Raw genomic sequence first — 17,352 nt, 5'->3', positions numbered from 1 at the left:
AGGCATGCACACCTCGGCGAAGCAGTTATGGACCTCCAGCAGCAGCAGCAGCAGCAGCAACCAGAGGTACACCCAGGCACCCCTGCAGAAGCAGTGCTCGCCCTGCTCAATGCCATGCAGGAGGCAGCTGATCACCTTTTATTCGTGGAAGAGGAGCTGCCCCCAGGGGAGGAGGAAGCAACCCCAGACCCTGCTGTCCTCTGCCCCCCCGCCCCCCGCCGCACACGCCGCTGGCTGTGGAGCTACCCCACGAGCACTGACTAGTGGGAGCGGCTGGTGCTTGGAGAGTGGGACGATGATCGCTGGCTCCAGAACTTTCGTATGAGCCGGCAGACATTTCTGGAGCTCTGCCAGTGGCTCACCCCCGCACTGAGGCACCAGGACACCGCCATGCGGCGTGCCCTCAGCGTGGAGAAACGGGTCAGCATCGCTGTCAGGAAGCTGGCCACTCCAGACAGCTACCGATCCGTGGGCCAGCAGTTTGGTGTTGGCAAGGCCACCGTCGGGGCTGTCCTCATGGAGGGAAGAGGACCCACGGGGTGGGGGAGGCAGCCCTGGGGGTGGAGGGGAGCCCTGGGTGGGGAGGGCCAGACACACCCTGCACACCCCTCATTGGTGCTTTGTCATGTCCTTCCCCTGCAGGTCATCCGTGCCATCAATGCCCTGCTCCTCCACAGGCTTGTGCGGCTTGGGGACCCGGATGCTGACATCGTGGGGTTTGCCACCCTGGGCTTCCCAAATTGGTTCGGGGCTCTGGATGGGACCCATATCCCCATCTGTGCTCCGGAGCACAGCAGAGGACGCTTCCTCAACAGGAAGGGCTACCATTCGGTGGTCCTCCAGGCCTTGGTGGACAGCCGGGGCCGCTTCCTGGACATATATGTTGGCTGGCCTGGCAGCACCCACGAAGCCCGGGTATTCAGGAATTCGGGCCTGTGCCGCCGGCTGGAGTTGGGGACCTACATCCCCCAGTGGGACATCCCTGCTGGGGATACCATGATGCCCCTCTGCATCGTCGCAGACGCGGCGTACCCCTCTGGCCCTGGCTCATGCACCCTTACACGGGCCATCTGTCAGCCAGCCAGGAGAGCTTCAACATGCATCTGAACCACGCGTGCCAGGTGGCTGAGTGCACATTTGGCCGCCTCAAAGGGCGCTGGAGGTGTCTCCTCACTCGCCTTGATGTGGGCCCCACCAGCATCCCCCAGATTGTGGGCGCATGCAGCGCACTCCACAACCTGGTGGAGAGCAAGGGGGAGGCATTCTTTCAGGGCTGGGCTGTGGAGGGTGGCAGGGCCGACGTGCAGCTACCCGCTGCCCCCAGTCACCAGGTGGACCCCGAGGGGATCCGGGTCTGGGAGGCCATGCGGGCCGATTTCGACGAGGCAGCGGGGTGAACGCTGGCAGGCCCCTCACTGCACCCCCCCATCCTCCACAACACTCCCTGCCCCTACGCCTACACCACAGAGCACCCAAGAGCACACCCCCCACCACTTTTCTTGCAAATAAAAATAGACCTGTTGTTCGTCAAACCACCAAACGTTGAATTCTTATTATTATATTATTTACAACAAACATAAATATTATATATTATATGATTATGATAAGCAAAAAACAGTGGAACACAAGGAAAGGGAGAACTATTTACATGGAGGGCCAGGTATCATAAATAACAAACTATATACAACACAAGTAAAAGGGGATATGTACAAAGGGGGAGGGAGGGAGCCACGTCCTAGGCCCCGCACCCCCTAATGTCCAACGCTGGGGGTGGGCGGCCGCGACCCATGCCTCGGCCTCAGCCCTGGCCGGGGCTGGCTGGGGGCCGGGTGGACCGGCAGATATGGCTGGCGGGTGTCAGCAGGCCCCAGGTTCCCCTCAGCGGAAGGCCCCTCGGTGGCGGACGGCAGTGTGACAGCAGGTGAAGCAGCAGGAGGAGCGGCGGGTGGAGCAGGCAGGGCAGGCAGAGCGGTGGCCAGCGCGGCATGGGGGGCCAGGTAGTCCGCGATGCGCTCAAATGTGTGCATAAAGGCCCTGCATGCCTCCTGGCACCAGGCCAGCACCCACTCCTGAAGTTCCAGGTGCCGCTCTTCCACCAGCAGGCACAGCTCTGAGACCTCCAGCTGCCGCCGGAGGATCGCCAGCAGCTGGGGGTCCATTGCCGTCTGGGGGTGGTGCTGGGTCCACCGTAGTCCCCACCCTGGGGCTGGTCGGTGCTCCGCCGAGGGGCTGGCCTGGAGTGATGGCCCCGGTGGGCTCTCCGGGACCACTGACACCTCGCCGGCGCTCTCCGGTCCCTCCGATGGTGAAGCTGCAGAACACAGGGGGGGAAGAAGAGTGGAGACAGCCGTTAGTGTGGCCCCCAAGCCATGGCCCTTGTCCCCCCACCCCTCTGCTGCTGGTTCCCCATCCCCGTCCTCGGGAGATGCTGCTGCTGCTGATGGGTGTCCCACCCTCTCCTCCCGGGGAACTCTAGGTTCCGCTCCCCCCATCCCCAGGGATGGGGCACGGCACTGTCGTGCTGGGGGGGCAGGGGCTGATGCACTCTTCTGAGGGACATGCCACTGCTGTCCTTGGGGCCATGGTCATCTGGGCATGTGGAGGGACGTGGTCATGTCTGTTGCCCCCGCCCCTCAACCCCAGGGGTGTGCACCGGTGGGGTACATACCTGATGGTCCGCTCCCACAGTCAGGGGACACCCTCTGGGTGGATGTCCTGCTGGAGCTCCAGGACAGGATGGTGATCCGGAGCCCCCCATCGCTGGAGGAGGATCCCCCCTCCTTCTCCTCCTCTGGTGTCCCAGGGATGGGCTCCTGGGGGGGCCCCTGGGGTGCGGGGCTTGACTCCGGGGCGGACTCCACCTCTGGGGCCTGCTGGGGCTCATCGGCCGAGGTGTCAAGAGTGGCCAGCGGGGAAGAGGTGTGCCGGGGGCCCAGGATTTCCCTGAGCTCTCTGTAAAAGGGGCAAGTGAAGGGGGCGGCCCCAGATTGGCTGGCAGCATCCTGGGCCTGGGTGTAACCTTGCCGCAGCTACTTGACCTTACTCCTGATGTGGTCAGGAGTGCGGGTAGGGTGACCCCGGGAGGCCAGGCCCTCGGCCAGACGAGCGAATGCATCCGCATTCCGCCTCTTGCTCCCCATTACCTGGAGCACCTCCTCCTCGCTCCAGAGCCCCAGCAGGTCCCGGATCTCAGCCTCCATCCAGGAGGGGCCTCGCTGCCTCTTCCCCAGCTGGCTGCCAGCCTGGGAGCCCTGGCTCCCCTTGTGGGGGGTGCCCTGGGGTCGCTTGGGGGGCTGGCGGGCGGCCATTGCTGCGGGGGTGGTGGACTGCGGCTGCAGAGGGGCGTGCAGGCTGGCTGCACGGCTATGCTGCCGCCTGCACGCTCTCTCAGCTTCCTGAACAGGAAGGCGGGGGAGGGGACCTTTAAGGGGCCGCTGCACGCGGCGACCATCGAGCTCAGGGGCTGGAGAGAGCGTCTCTCAACCCCTCAGCTGATGGCCGCCATGGCGGACCCCGCTATTTCAAATGAGGGAGGGAAAGGAAATTCTGGTCAGGAATTTACACTTGCAGAATCTGTGTTTGTTTTTAATATCTCCAGCTGCTTCCTATTAAAATACATGTTACATTCTCAGGTAAATTGCAGCTCAGATGTTGCAACAGCAAAGACAGACTTTGTGACTGCCACATGGGAATATCTGTCTCTCTTGTAAGGCTTCACACTGTTTACTGGCTGTTTTACATTCTGTGAGCATATTCAGTCCACCTTGAATCAAAGGAGAATATTTTTTTAAATGAGGCACTAGCAGTGGGGCGGCACAATCAGCCAAAAGGATAGTGACAGATGGGCAGTAGGTAGCGTTCTTTTTGGTTTCCATTTTGTACATGTACTGGGAGATTATAGCAAATGGAAGGTTTTCTTTTTTCTTGTTTTCTTTATTAGCCTGTTGAATAAAACCCTGAACAAATATCTGCCAGAGAGTATAAATTTAAATGGCCTATTTATAGTAACTAATCATCAGCCACTATCCTTATAATAAGATGTTTATGTTTGTATCACAGTTAGAGCAAGCTGCTCTTTAGACATGTTTTAGTCTCTCTCAAATGTGACGTTTTCTGGGTGCAATCACACAGTCCGACCTGTAAGGGCAGATCTATTTTGCAACTGGGGGTGTGAACAGAATAGCAGCTAGTGCGAACTATACTCTAAAGATAGAAGCAGTGTGCAATGGCATAGGCTCCAATGCCAGCTGAAGTGAACAGGCCCAGATTCAGGGCAAGGTGAGCAAGGCAGTTGCCTTGGGCTCTGCATCTTTAGGGCCTTGCACTCCCTCCAGCCAGGTCCCCTGTCAGCTTGCTGCCTTGGCCCACACAAACTCTTTGGCTGGGCTTGGAAATGCAGCACAACCAAGTACTTATGAGATAGAGTCAATGTAGCAGGGTGCTGCAGGGCCCCCTTGGCTCCTGCCCATGCAAAAGGCACTTAAAACCTTGGGATACAGCAACCACTGGTGCCATTTAGTTACAGGTCATACTCCCACCACCTGTTCACCATAAACAGGTTGGAGTCTAGTACCCACACCCAGGCAAGAAGAGCTATCATTCGGCTTTCACTCTCTGCCTTTTGGCTTCCTTCCTCGCAGACCTTTATATAAGCTCAGGCTAACCGGGCAGGCAGCTGTCTCTCAATCTCCAGTCAGGCATAGCAAAACAGCAGTCATATAGCACTTTAAAACTAGCAGAATGATTTATTAGAGATTTCGTGGGACAGACAGGCATAGGTTTTCTCTAGCCAGATGCAATTTTCTTCTTTTAGCAGAGGATGATGTGACGGGGCTGAGCCAGCAGTTCTTGCCCACATGCTGTAACAGTTAGGCAGGCTTGTATAGCTGGAGCCCACATCACAAGTGTCCTTAGATAGACAGCATGAGTATTCCCAGCTGTAAGACAGACATACCCTCAAGACTTGATCTCTGGGCTGCAGATCCATAGCAGTGACCCGACATCCCCAGCTATGTTTGTGCCTGTGACAGCAGCTGATTAAAGAGACTCAAAGACAACTCCTTCAAAACAAAGGTTTTCTGTTTATCAAGAGTAAGAGAAAATCAGAGACAAAGGTTAAAACAACAAAGGCCTCAATGGATATTTCCCCTTACCTAAACCTTACTCTTTTCCTGCAAACTGTGGTAAGGTCCTTTGAGCCCAGATGCCTCACTCTCTGCACTTGGAGAAGCAGATTAACCTGCTGTAGCAGACTCTCACTCCCTCCCTCCCTGTTTGTCTGCCCAAAACTCCCTCTGGGCAGCTGCAGACAACTGACGCAAGCCCCCTTCCTTTTTTATGCTCAGTGTCCATTAATGGTTGAATATTCCTTTTTCTCTTAGCCTTAGGCCTGGAAAGAGTAAGTCTTGCTACTTTGGGTGGAAGCAAGCAGGAGCATCTCCCAGTTAAGAGTTTCCCTCACAGTACTTTGTTTATGTCATTGCTTTGTCTTTTTCTGTTGCCCCATGAGAATCTCGTTTAATTAACTCTAGGCAGTCAGGCAGGATCAAAATGAACATGTAAATTGAGGAGAATGTGATATTTTGGAAATAAATATATTTGCCTCATTCTCTATAATGTGACTGGCCACTAAAAATTCTCTCCTTTTGCTAATAGAGTCTATACTCCAATCAAAGGTCCATGTAGAAAAGAGGTCAGAACTGAGCTTCTTTGTTTAATTGGTGTACTGATGGCCAATAGATTATTGGGATTTCTGACAAGGAAGGCAATTATTTACTTCACACCAAATTCCAGTGCACACGAATCTTTAGCGAAGCCGTAGTTGGTGAGGGCAAGTGGAGTTTTCTGTTGATTGATTGTTCACCTTCTTCTATTTGGCTGAAATAAGCAGAATGTGATTTTCTTGAAGTTGCTGTTAGCCAAGACTAAAAACTCAGCTCTGTGCGAATGAGGGGAAAAAAGCTACACAAGCCCCATACAAACAACAATAAACCATCCCATAGATGGTCTGTGGAGCTTGGGGCAAAGGAAGGACATGAAGAATAACCAAAACTGACCTACACTTTGTTGGCTCATAAAAAGCCATTGACTAAAAGTAATAATACTCAGCAAAGGAAATTGAAGCAGAACTTCAAAGACAATTAAGAAACCAGAAGTCCCACACAATTGTTATTACATTCATGTTATAAACTGGATTTCAGTAACTTTCCCACAGCCACAAAGAGTTCAAGCTTGGCTTTGCCATAAGCAACATGTTACTCTGCTGCCTATAGAAAAGAAAAGAAAAGAAAGCAGATTGTGACTGACATTCCCCTTTCTCTGCTAGGGCAATGCCATGCACTAGGCATATAGCTGGCCTAGGATGTATACCCTACATTACCGTGTGAGGATATCTAGTAGCCCCATGGATGGTGCTCTCTTCTACAAGTAGACAGCAAAAGGAAATATACTTGTGCTTCCACATGAGATAGGCCATGGTCTGATCCACAAGGAATAGATGCTTGCGACTGGAGCTCCTCAGATATAAGAAAAATGGAGGTGCCATATGTTGTATGCTAAATTTAAACCTGTACAAGTCACTAGAGTTCATAGGCAGGTCACAAAAACAAAACAAGTCACACAAAATGTCTCAGAGCGATTCAACCACATATTTCTCATTGACCTAAATGGATTCATGCTGTAGAATCCCATTCGGCAGTTTGAAACACACAAATACAATATATTACAGCACTCTCTTCTCCTTCATACAAAGAAATAAAAAGAAAAAGAATAAAATAGAAACATAACATGAAAGCTATTCGCCATCAACTAGCCCCTAAATTCTTCCTGTCAAGGACAGCTTCTTTTTTTTCTTGTATGTTAGCAATGGAATTTTCGGGGTTTTTTTTATTTTTATTTTTATTTTCTCTGAAGCAGCATATGATGAGGAAGTTTAAACATCTAAACAGTCAAATCAAGAAGCAACAATATATGTCTCTAAAAAGTAGTGAGAAAAAGAAGAAAGAGCAAGGGGGTGCAGCACAGTCTCAGATTCACTCTCAAGAGTTGGTAGCCTTTGTTTTCATACTGGTGGTGGGAAATTCACTCGAGAGCACTAATGAAAGATGAAAGTTACCTTCAAAAAGTTATGCATATTTCAACAAAAATAAAAATCATTATGCATTCACTCTAAAGAGGATACATTTTCTCCCTGTCAAAATTTTAAACTCTTCTACATATATTACATATCATTGCCTCCCGTAACAATATCCTTTTTTTTTTCTTCTCAATTTTTCATCTAAATTAGCTTAGTGGGCCTTGACATCGCATTCTCTTAGTCCAGCCTGTGAATAATATGATCGATAATTTTTTTATATTTCTTCTTGCTTGTATTTAACTTTGACTGAAGATACAAAAAACTATTTTTATGGCATAGGTGGTAAAAGTAAATGTTCTATAAGCTTCACATAGACAGAGCTTGGACAGCTATCATAAAATATTTCATGCTAAATTTATGTTAGCAATAAATAATAAATTCTAAGTAGATTTTTAATAAGGTGTATTAAATTATTTTCTCGAAACAAACTGATAATGCTAGACATAATCTTGATGTACACTGTCATGTTATTGGAGAGGGAATATAAGCTTTTGTTATGAAAGAAGAACCATTATACAACTGGACATGCTGCAAAGGATGAACAGTAAGTAGATAACATTCAGAACTGACTAGCTGTAATTTTAAGAATTGGATTTTTTGTGAAATTGTAGAATGGTATACTACAGAAAGTATCGTAATAGTAATAGTCTATTTCAGTCTCTACAGAGGATCATGACATTCCTGCCCTGCACCTGCCTATGACTGAAAATGACATGAAGGTTATTTAAAATGCTGAACACTGTAACTTTAGTTAGTTTATAATGATCATGATTGAATCTAAACACAAACAAATCACTAACTGGAACCACAGCAAATCAAGGTTTTATTTCCTACCATATGCCATCATGAGGGAGCCAAGACAAAGTTTTTAAGGCTTACTGATTAATTCACTCATAGGAGCAAGAACATAAGTAAAGAATGAATACTGAGAAAGATAATGAAGCCTAAATCTACCCTTCCGTTTTATTGTGCTGCAACTTTCTGGTTCAGGGGTGTGAAAAAACACCCCCCCCCCAGAGTGCAGCAAGTTACAGCACTGAAAAGTGCAAGTGTAAATGGGCTCCCAGCACTGGGAGCTTCCAGCACTGTTCGCTATTCCCCTTGCGAAGCTCTCCCCCAGTGCTCATGCCGGGGCCGTATTTTCACTTTAAAGTGCTGCTGCGGCCACACTTTAAGGTTAGAAATGTAGACAAAGCCTGAGTAGCAACTTGTAACTACTCATTTGTCCCCTTAATATTGATAGGGGAGCCAAAGTAAGGAATGCACTACCACACTTTCAACACAGATCTTTTAAAGCTTTTATTCTTTCCTCCACTTTAAGACAAATTTAAGTTTTGCAATTTAAAAGCTTTGATCCATTCATCATCTTTTTAGTTCCAGTAACTCAGACGATCTTGCAGTGAATTATATTCTCTTGTATCACCATATATAGAAGCATGCACCTCTGAGTGTGACATGTATGACCCAGGAATTACTTTTAGCACATAACTGAAATGAGTGGGTCAGAAAACAAAATACTAACAGCTCTTTTAAAGGGTTAGTGAATTCTCATGTTTGGAAACACTAAAGCCATTGTAGGACTACAAGCAAATTATGCTCTCTGCATTTGTAAACCCATGAGTAGTAAAATAACAGCCCTTATTTTAAATAACTTTGCTAGCATCTACACGCTGCAACCACCATTTCACAATAAATTCAAGATAGTGTTTCGCTTATTTTGAAATAGGTAAACCTCATTCCATTTGAAATAGCTATTTCAAAATAGGGGCTATGTAGACAGGGAATAGTGCCTATTTGGAAATAAATCATAGTGTTCCCAATGGTCAAAATATGCTCTGTGTTTAGACAAGGTATTTCAAAATAGCTAATTACTATTTCAAAATGCAGTTTTGGGTGTAGCAGCATTATTTTGAAGTAAGCTATTTTGGAATAGCTATTTTGGAATAGGGCTGCTGTGTAGACATACCCTGAGTCCTTAAAAAGTTGCAAGCCTGAAAATGTTGCAATACTCTCTGATAGCAATTGTCTTGAAGGTAAGCACAGATTATCCAAACTCTGCTCATTCTGAGTATGGCATCACTTGGACTTTTGGGGGTCAAATTGACCAAAGGAAAGGAGCATTATACATAATTTCCAACTAGAGTAAACCAATGTGACATTATTACAGCTGACTGCAAGCTATGTGAAACCACAATTTCTTGAGAAAATGTTATCTGTGGCTATTCTACTTCACCTATGAGAAAGAGCACAGAAACCAAGCCTCTAACAGCTTACAAAAGTATCAAGAGAAAGGGATAAAAGGGAATGTTTTATAATAAATAATCTACTCCACAGTGTCACCTAAAGGCCTCAAGCAGATCATAGTCCCATTGTACCAAGCATTTCTATAATCATCTAATTCATTTCAGCCCCTGTCCAATGAACTCTCACGTATGTGAAGTCTGAATCTGTGGTGCCTCCAAAGGAGGAAGATTAACTCTCCACTTTTGGCAACAGCTTCTGCAATTGTGCTGGCACTGACCTCACTGATACCAGTATTTCTCATATTGGAGGCTTCACTCAGGTCCAATATCATTGTAATTCCATGATTTACAAACCTGACTTTACCTTTTCAGTCTCTCTCAAGAGCACTGGTCCCTCTGAGAAATACCACAGCCATGCTGTTCTGCCCACCACACATGCCCTCTCCTTCCACAAACTGCAGAAAGCCAGGACTGTTTGAAATCTACTCTCACCGCACTTGAACATAAGCTCCACTAGCTTTGATCTGCAATTGTCATGCAGCTTTTCCAGGTTTACTCTCTAAAGTATGGCACTATAAATCTAACCTCACAGAGCTTTTAGCATTTATTAACTCATAACTAACACACCTACCAAGCATCCTAAAGTTTAGTTTTGAGTTTTAAACTAATCTGCTGGCACTTTTAAACTAAGTCATAATTTTTTATCTATGTAATATTCATCTCAGCTATGATGATATGAAGTGATAAGAGTAATGTATTAATAGGAACACACTAAATTGCCTTTTCTATTAAAAGCTATCAATGCCACACTGCAACTGGAACCTGGACTGGTGCACAGGGAGGAAGAGACAGAACAGCAGCCTGCAATCACGTTGCTGCTTTAGGTATTCTAATTATGCTTGATGGAGAAGTGAAATGGAAGACAGATGCTTAGCAGGTGTCTAGAGAAGGCTAGAATCAACGCTGACAGTGAAGGAAAAATTACTTCTCTGCCCCTTCCCTGCAGATACATTTTTAAAAATAAACCCAACACTAACCTCTTTCAAACAGGCCAACATAAGTATTCAGGAATCATGACTTTGATTAAACTGGTCTCTCGAGGAACCAAATGGCAAACATGAGCCTGAGACTCAACAGTGATGTCAGCCTGGAGTACCTAAGGTGATTATGCATTCCACCATTCACCTCAATAAATATGCATCCTTCTCAAACTGAATCACAGTTTTCTCCTGTCCTTCACCACCAACATAACAAGATTAGCAATATCACCACAGTGCAGGTAACAAACATATGTCAGCAAACACACTTTTCTCCAATTCATGGCTGCAGTTATCCTCTTAGATGCTCCCTCTTCTTTCAAAATCTAACGTTACAAGGAGATACTAGCCTTCAAATAGGACTATCAGCAAGGGAACACAGCCTTCACAAACATCAAGAAGGCCAGGAAATCACTCCTGATCTGACCAGTAGCCATCCAGCACCTGGATAACTGGTACATTTGGTTAACCAGCATGCCAGGTTTGTCTCATGAAAGCTCATCACCTAATACATTATTTTGTTAGTCTTTAAATTGCTATATGATTGCTTTTTTGTTTTGACAGAATACAATCTAACAGGGCTGTCCAACTGTCATGGTTTAAAACAATTTCACTAAAACAGTTTGGCTAAAATCAAGCAACATTAAAGGTATACAATTAAAATGAAAGAATTTAATTTTCCCTCAGAATTTCCTCTATTTCTAACTAACACTGCCAGTGCTGTTCCCTGTATTGGAAAGTTTACAGTAGCGCTAAACTGCTGCAAAATGCTTCTGCGTTAGGGGAAAGTAAGCTACTTTTTACTTCTGTAGCTACAGTTCTTTGAGCCCTCACAGGTCACATGGTTTTTTCCAAAGCAATCGACCAGCTGATTTGCAGATGTTCAAGCTCTGAAACAGAAGGGGTGGAGCAGGGATGGAGTACAAATCAGGCAATTCATGGCACTTCAGAAGAGGTGGGAGGGATGGGGAAAAGTAGGAGGTGCAGAGTCCCATTTCCACAGTGCTCGAGAGCTGAATGGGAGAGGGGGCCAAACGGGATCTGGGAGTCGCAGGTGGAACTCCAGTGAGCTGTGGGTTGCTGCAGTCCACTGAGATGGAGGACCACTCATGTAGCCTACTCACTCTTCTTGGTTGCTCACCACTGTCCTATTTGGCACAAAGGTGCAGTGGCAGGTACAAGTTGAACCTCTCTAGTTTGGCACCCTTGGGACCTGACTGCGGTTGAATGAGAGGATTTGCCAGGCCACAGAATGTCAATATTGGCTAACACATTACCAATACTTTCACTGCTTACTGGGCTCTTAGAAAACAGTTAGGGGTAAATTAGAGCTAAATAACAGCACAGAACAGTGAGAGCCAGAACTAGTGGCTGTAAACAAACTTTATGGAACTGAGGAAAACTTGGCCACACCCATGATAAGTGGTCATCTGGCTAACTAAAAGGATTCTGGATTCTGGATGTTTAGAGAGGTTCAGCCTTTAGTACAATTGCTAACTATAAATCTGTTTACCCATCTGCATTGCTGTGAAACAGTTTCAATTACGTCAATCAGATTTACTTAGATTAGGAAGGGCATTCACAAGAGCAGAGTTAAACCCTGAATTGGATATTACTTCATATGGAAGAGAACAGCTATCAATTATTCCCAGAAGTAAACTGACATATAAAACTACCTGTATTAGTGATATTAAAAAAAAATTTTAAAAAAGAGAGAATAGCAACTAAGATGGGGGCAGGAGAGGGCGCAAGTAAGCAATACACAAGGGCAGAGGGAGAGGGGAAATAATTAAGTGATGAAAGGTTAGTCTCCATTATGTCAGACATACAAGCACATACAATAAGTGCACAGAATCTGACCCATGAACAATCTAATTGGAAACTGAATGTGTGCACAGAAACTGATTTTGATCTCACACTGCTGTAACACCAAGGACTTCAACAGTTGTTCCTGATGTTCAGAAACAAAGATGAGAGGGGTATCAGACTTGTATTGCTCTTTACAGACCCATAGGACCATAGCTAAGGAAGATACAGCTGGAACAAAAAGTCATTCAGAGGATTCAGCCATAAACAGAAACTCTATAAACAACGTGACCAAAGATGTGCCAAAGATGTGCCAAATACAGTGATTTGACAGTTCAAGCATCTTTTATATCCAGTGCTTTATTTACTGATATAAAGCCATACTATTGTGAAAATACAAATTTAGTATGTTCAAGAATGCACTGTAGAAAACAGAATGAAAAAATAGCACTGACAATTTACCTTTTCCACAGAAATTTCTGTTGAGTTTAAGATTTTGCTCAATGTATCTATTACAACATGGAGAGTTATAAAGATGTCACACACTACTATGGTATATCTTCACCAGTGCTGCTCTAGGATACTGATGAAGCTTTGTATAAGGTTGTTTCTGCAATATCATTACTTGCCACTGAGGAAGAAACACCATAGACTGCAATTATTCTCAATATATCTTAGGGTATGTCTACACTACGGAGTTATTCCAGAATGGCTTATTCTGGAGTTATTATTCCAAAATAAGATATTCCAGAATAATGAACATACACTATAGGGAAGTCCTGGAATAAACAAAATTATTCCAAAATAGTGTGCCCACATACAATAGAGCCTGTTTTGGATTAGAGCCCCTGGAAACACTGCTTCCAGGGGCTCTAATCTGAAATATTATGTCTACACAACAAATTTGTTTTAGAATAAGATATTCCCTATCCACTTAGCCCCTATTTCAAAATAAGCTCTACTCCTTGTGGAATGAGGTTTACCAAATTTGAAATAAGGCATCCATGATTCCAAAATTATTCTGAAATAGCAATTCTGTTGTGCAGACATTTGCAAAGTTATTTTAAAATAGCGTCCATTATGTCAAAATAACTTTACTGTGTAGATACACCCTCTGATACTTATATGGCCCTATTACAGTAATATCTAAGACTATATCTAGGTTGCTGAGGACTGTCAGCAAAAGATATGCAAACTGCACAATGCATTTGCGTATATTCTGCTGACAGTTCTGTGGGGAGAGGCTTTTCTGACATTTGGCCCATCCACATGGGCCCACATGTCAGAAAGCCCCACTCTATTGAGAGATCCCTTCTTCCTTGTGGAACGAGGAATACAGGGATGTCTACAGAATGCTCCTGACCACCAGATCTCTTCTGAGAGAGCTGTAGTCTGGACATGCACTCTGCTGATGAAACTTCTGTCAACAGAAGCCTGCAATCCAGACAGAGCCGAAGCGCCCTCATAATCCTTAATGTGTTTTTCTTGCAACAGTATTTTAAGGAAGAGACATATTATTACCCTTATCTTGCAAGAGGGAACTGAGGCACAGAGAGGCTAAGTGACTTGCCCAAGTTCACACAAGAATTCTGTGTTGGAGCTTGAACTGAAACCAGCTCACCAAGTCTTATGCTAATGCTCTAACCACTGGACCATTGTTTCTCTATAAGAAGAACTCAGATGTGTTCTTTGTACAACTGTTCACTGCTTCTATGGACTCCTCCGCTGTGGCTCAAAATTTCCTATAATTAGTTTGAATAAATTGGTCTACATTGTTTGATTCTTGCTAGGATTTCCCTTCAAACAGGGCCTGAAGAGAAGGGGAATGAGTGGGGTGTTGTTTATCCCAGCTCCTCAGTTGCTTATGTATTAATCCGGGACTACTTCTTGTTGACATGTGATAAATCAGAATGTGACCTTCAAGCTGCTATTGTCTCTACATAAAGCTAATGCCCCGGAGGCTATGGAGACAGCAGTTTCCACTAGACCAGTGGTTCCCAACCTTTTTACTAGTGCAGCCCCCCAAACCATTTGTGGACCTCCATCAAATCCAATCTTAGTCACTACGTATACTTCATTAAATGAATAAGGAAAGACAACATTAATTTTCAGACAGCAATTAATAATATTCTTGGAAGATATTTAATTTAAAAATAAAAATCAATTGTAACTTTGCGACTTACTTTAAACTTATTTTCTATAATCATTTTTATTGATCTTTTATTTTTCTGGGACCCCCTGTAATACCTTTGCAGACCCCAGGTTGGGAAACAGTGCCCTAGGCAATAAAGGCAGAACAACTTGAAAAAATTAGAGAGATTACTACAGTGGCTTTCCTGCATGAAAACTCTTCTGACTTTATTTTTTTCCCAGGAGACTAAAATACCACATATTTTTGTTAGTAAATAGATAAATTGTATTTCTCTCAGTACATTTTTATCATGATGGCTGGGAATGTAAGTATTCAGTCTGCTTGTGCATAGTTCGAACCAAAGGTGCTTCCCATTGAGATCTCACCTCTCTGAAAGAGTGCTTCAGTATATGAGGTATTTAAAAAAAAAAAGTATTCTGGTTCATTTTTAAAAAAGTATTCAAGGTTCACCTGAGCCTTTCCTTTTACATTTTTAATTTATGATATTTTCTTCTCAGGCTCTGGCCAAGGCTCAGTTTCTTTTAGAACCGTCTCTCTGAGGTTCTGCATTGCATATTCTGTGCAAAAAATACATTTCCATAACTGATTTGTAACTGTTGCTCTGTACATTCCACTAGGGGGAAAATTCTTTGACTCCCTTGCCAGAGAGAGAAACTTTGGATGAGTTCTTAGATGAGTTGTATTTGCTTTACAAGGTACTGTATGCTGTTTGTCAAGTGTATGAAACAAACAACTACTGCACATGCCCAAAGTTACTTAGCCATGCACTGACATTTTCTACAGTAAATAACAGAATGGGTGAAAGATCAACATAATTTGTGCCTCTCTCAGAATGGTGCTATCATTTTTGATACTTCCTGACACCTTCAGAAAACAGCTTTAGTATCCTTAAATTGCTCCTGTACTGTTCATGTCTGGTAACATAGCACAGTATATTGCCACTGGAGCCAGTTTCATAAGGGAAATTTAATAAATCAATGAAGTGGCAAGTAAATGATGGAAAATTAACTGCTCACGTAACCAGTACAATAAATAATAAAGATAAACCAAATTTAATCACACTGAGTACCTTTGCTTGTACTAAAAACCCATCCACTTGCCTATATAAATTTGCATATTTTGCAAAGTGTGTTCATTTCTCACACAAAGCAGATATCATGATGTTCAGGGCAAAACACATTAAGGTCTGACAGGTGTGGTACATCAGCTTCAAAACTGGAGATAGTATTTATCACATAATTTACTTTAACATATTAATTTATAATACGGAAGATACGGTCACTGGATTTTCAACAGAATGCAGTGTCTTAATAGTTTGAATTATGTGACATTTAATCAAATGTATAAATATATTCTTTTACAATGTTCAGTTATATTGCTCCATCATTTCCAAAACAAAATGATAATTAATCATGGTAAGAATAAGTGGAAGATGGAAAGTGAAATTTTCTATAGGATTAAAATAAGCAATATCTATGGGAACATCAGTGTTCATATAGTTGGTGCGGGGGAAAGCAGTATGGTTTTGAAACAATGGAGCTCTCAGATTCTTTCATATGTCCTATGCCTGGTGAATACCCAGATCCAGAATAGAAGCTACATGAAACAGCTGTTATATGTGTATCGGACCACAAACTTATCATAAATACACCCTCTTAATCTGACAACATCTGATTTTACATTTCCTTTAAACCAACCTCTGCATTGTATTTAATCTGAAACAGAACAATTATTCTAATAGGTACAACAGTGTTTACAAGTTGAAAACCTTCTTATTAAACTAAAGCTTGTAACTACAGACATTTCAATTAACAGCATAATATCTTCTAAGGAGGATCACTACATTTGGCACATCCATAGGTTGCTCTGCATTTGTGAAGTTTAATCATTAGCAAATTAGCAGCACAGATGCTGAGCCAAGCTAAGGATGAAAAGGATTCCAGCTCTCTTATTCGTTTTCACTTTTTGTATCTAAACTGTTAAGGGACTACGTGTAGGCACAGAAAGTGGTTAACATGTTAATGAGGGAAATACGACACTGGAGAGTTTTCATGGTCAGCAATAAGGAAACAAATACTGTTTTCATGTCTTCTTCTATCCACATAGTAGAGGTTTACTAGCATTTGCAAAGGTGTTTAGGATATTAGATGTTTAATTTGAGATATCTTAAAAGGAATCTATTCTCAGAGGGCAAATCCTATTGGGACTATATATGATGTCTGAAATTGGGTGACCAAAAATCACTTTGAAAATGTAGGCTATTGCTAGAAAGCAGACATGATAAAAATACATAATATAATGAATGATCTAGAGAAAATAGCTCACACGTCTATTCTTCCTGTCTCCTAACAAAAGAACTAGAGGCTATTCAATGAAAATAAAAGATAACATCTTCCAAGTCATCAAAGGAAATAAATATTTTATACAACCTGAGATTAAACTATGGAATGCATTGTCACATGAAGTTGCTAAAATCAAGAACTGAACAAGATTCAGAAGAGGACTGGACATTTAAATGATTATCAAGCATATGTAGAGTCACCATAATTAAGTACATTAAACACATTTGTGGAGCTCATATGAAAACTCATTTTTAAAGGTGTAAAATTATCTCTAGCTGTTTGAAACTAGATATAACATGTAGACTGGATTACTCCCCATCTGGCTTCTTCCTTCACATCCTTTAGAAGCATCTGGCTTTGGCCACTGTTGGAGACAATCCTGAACTAGACACACATTATGATGATCTCTGTAATCATAAGGGTTTATGTATCATTCACAATTTTTGTTAGCATTAAATAGAATCCTAGATCTTTCGGTAGTAACATAAAAATTCAGATTCTCCACTTTGCTTCAGTGCAGTAGAGAATGAGTAGTACAGGGAATCAATTGTGTCTTTATAATCTGCTGTCACATTAACTTGTGACAAATTAGAACTGTGCCAGAGGAACCCAGAATCTGCCATTGTGGACCTCTCCT

At 43.8% G+C, this 17,352-nt stretch overlaps 1 protein-coding gene across 1 annotated transcript in view; it reads right to left on the bottom strand.

The window, feature by feature from the left end:
* The window catches only part of NAALADL2 (N-acetylated alpha-linked acidic dipeptidase like 2), a 962,837-nt gene that overhangs the window by 159,210 nt on the left and 786,275 nt on the right, over window positions 1-17,352 (bottom strand). The gene's annotated exons all lie outside the window — the stretch shown is intronic.

Source organism: Carettochelys insculpta, chromosome 10 (assembly GCF_033958435.1).
Source record: "Carettochelys insculpta isolate YL-2023 chromosome 10, ASM3395843v1, whole genome shotgun sequence".
NCBI lineage: Eukaryota > Metazoa > Chordata > Testudines > Carettochelyidae > Carettochelys > Carettochelys insculpta.
This window is presented reverse-complemented; position numbering and strand designations above follow the sequence as displayed.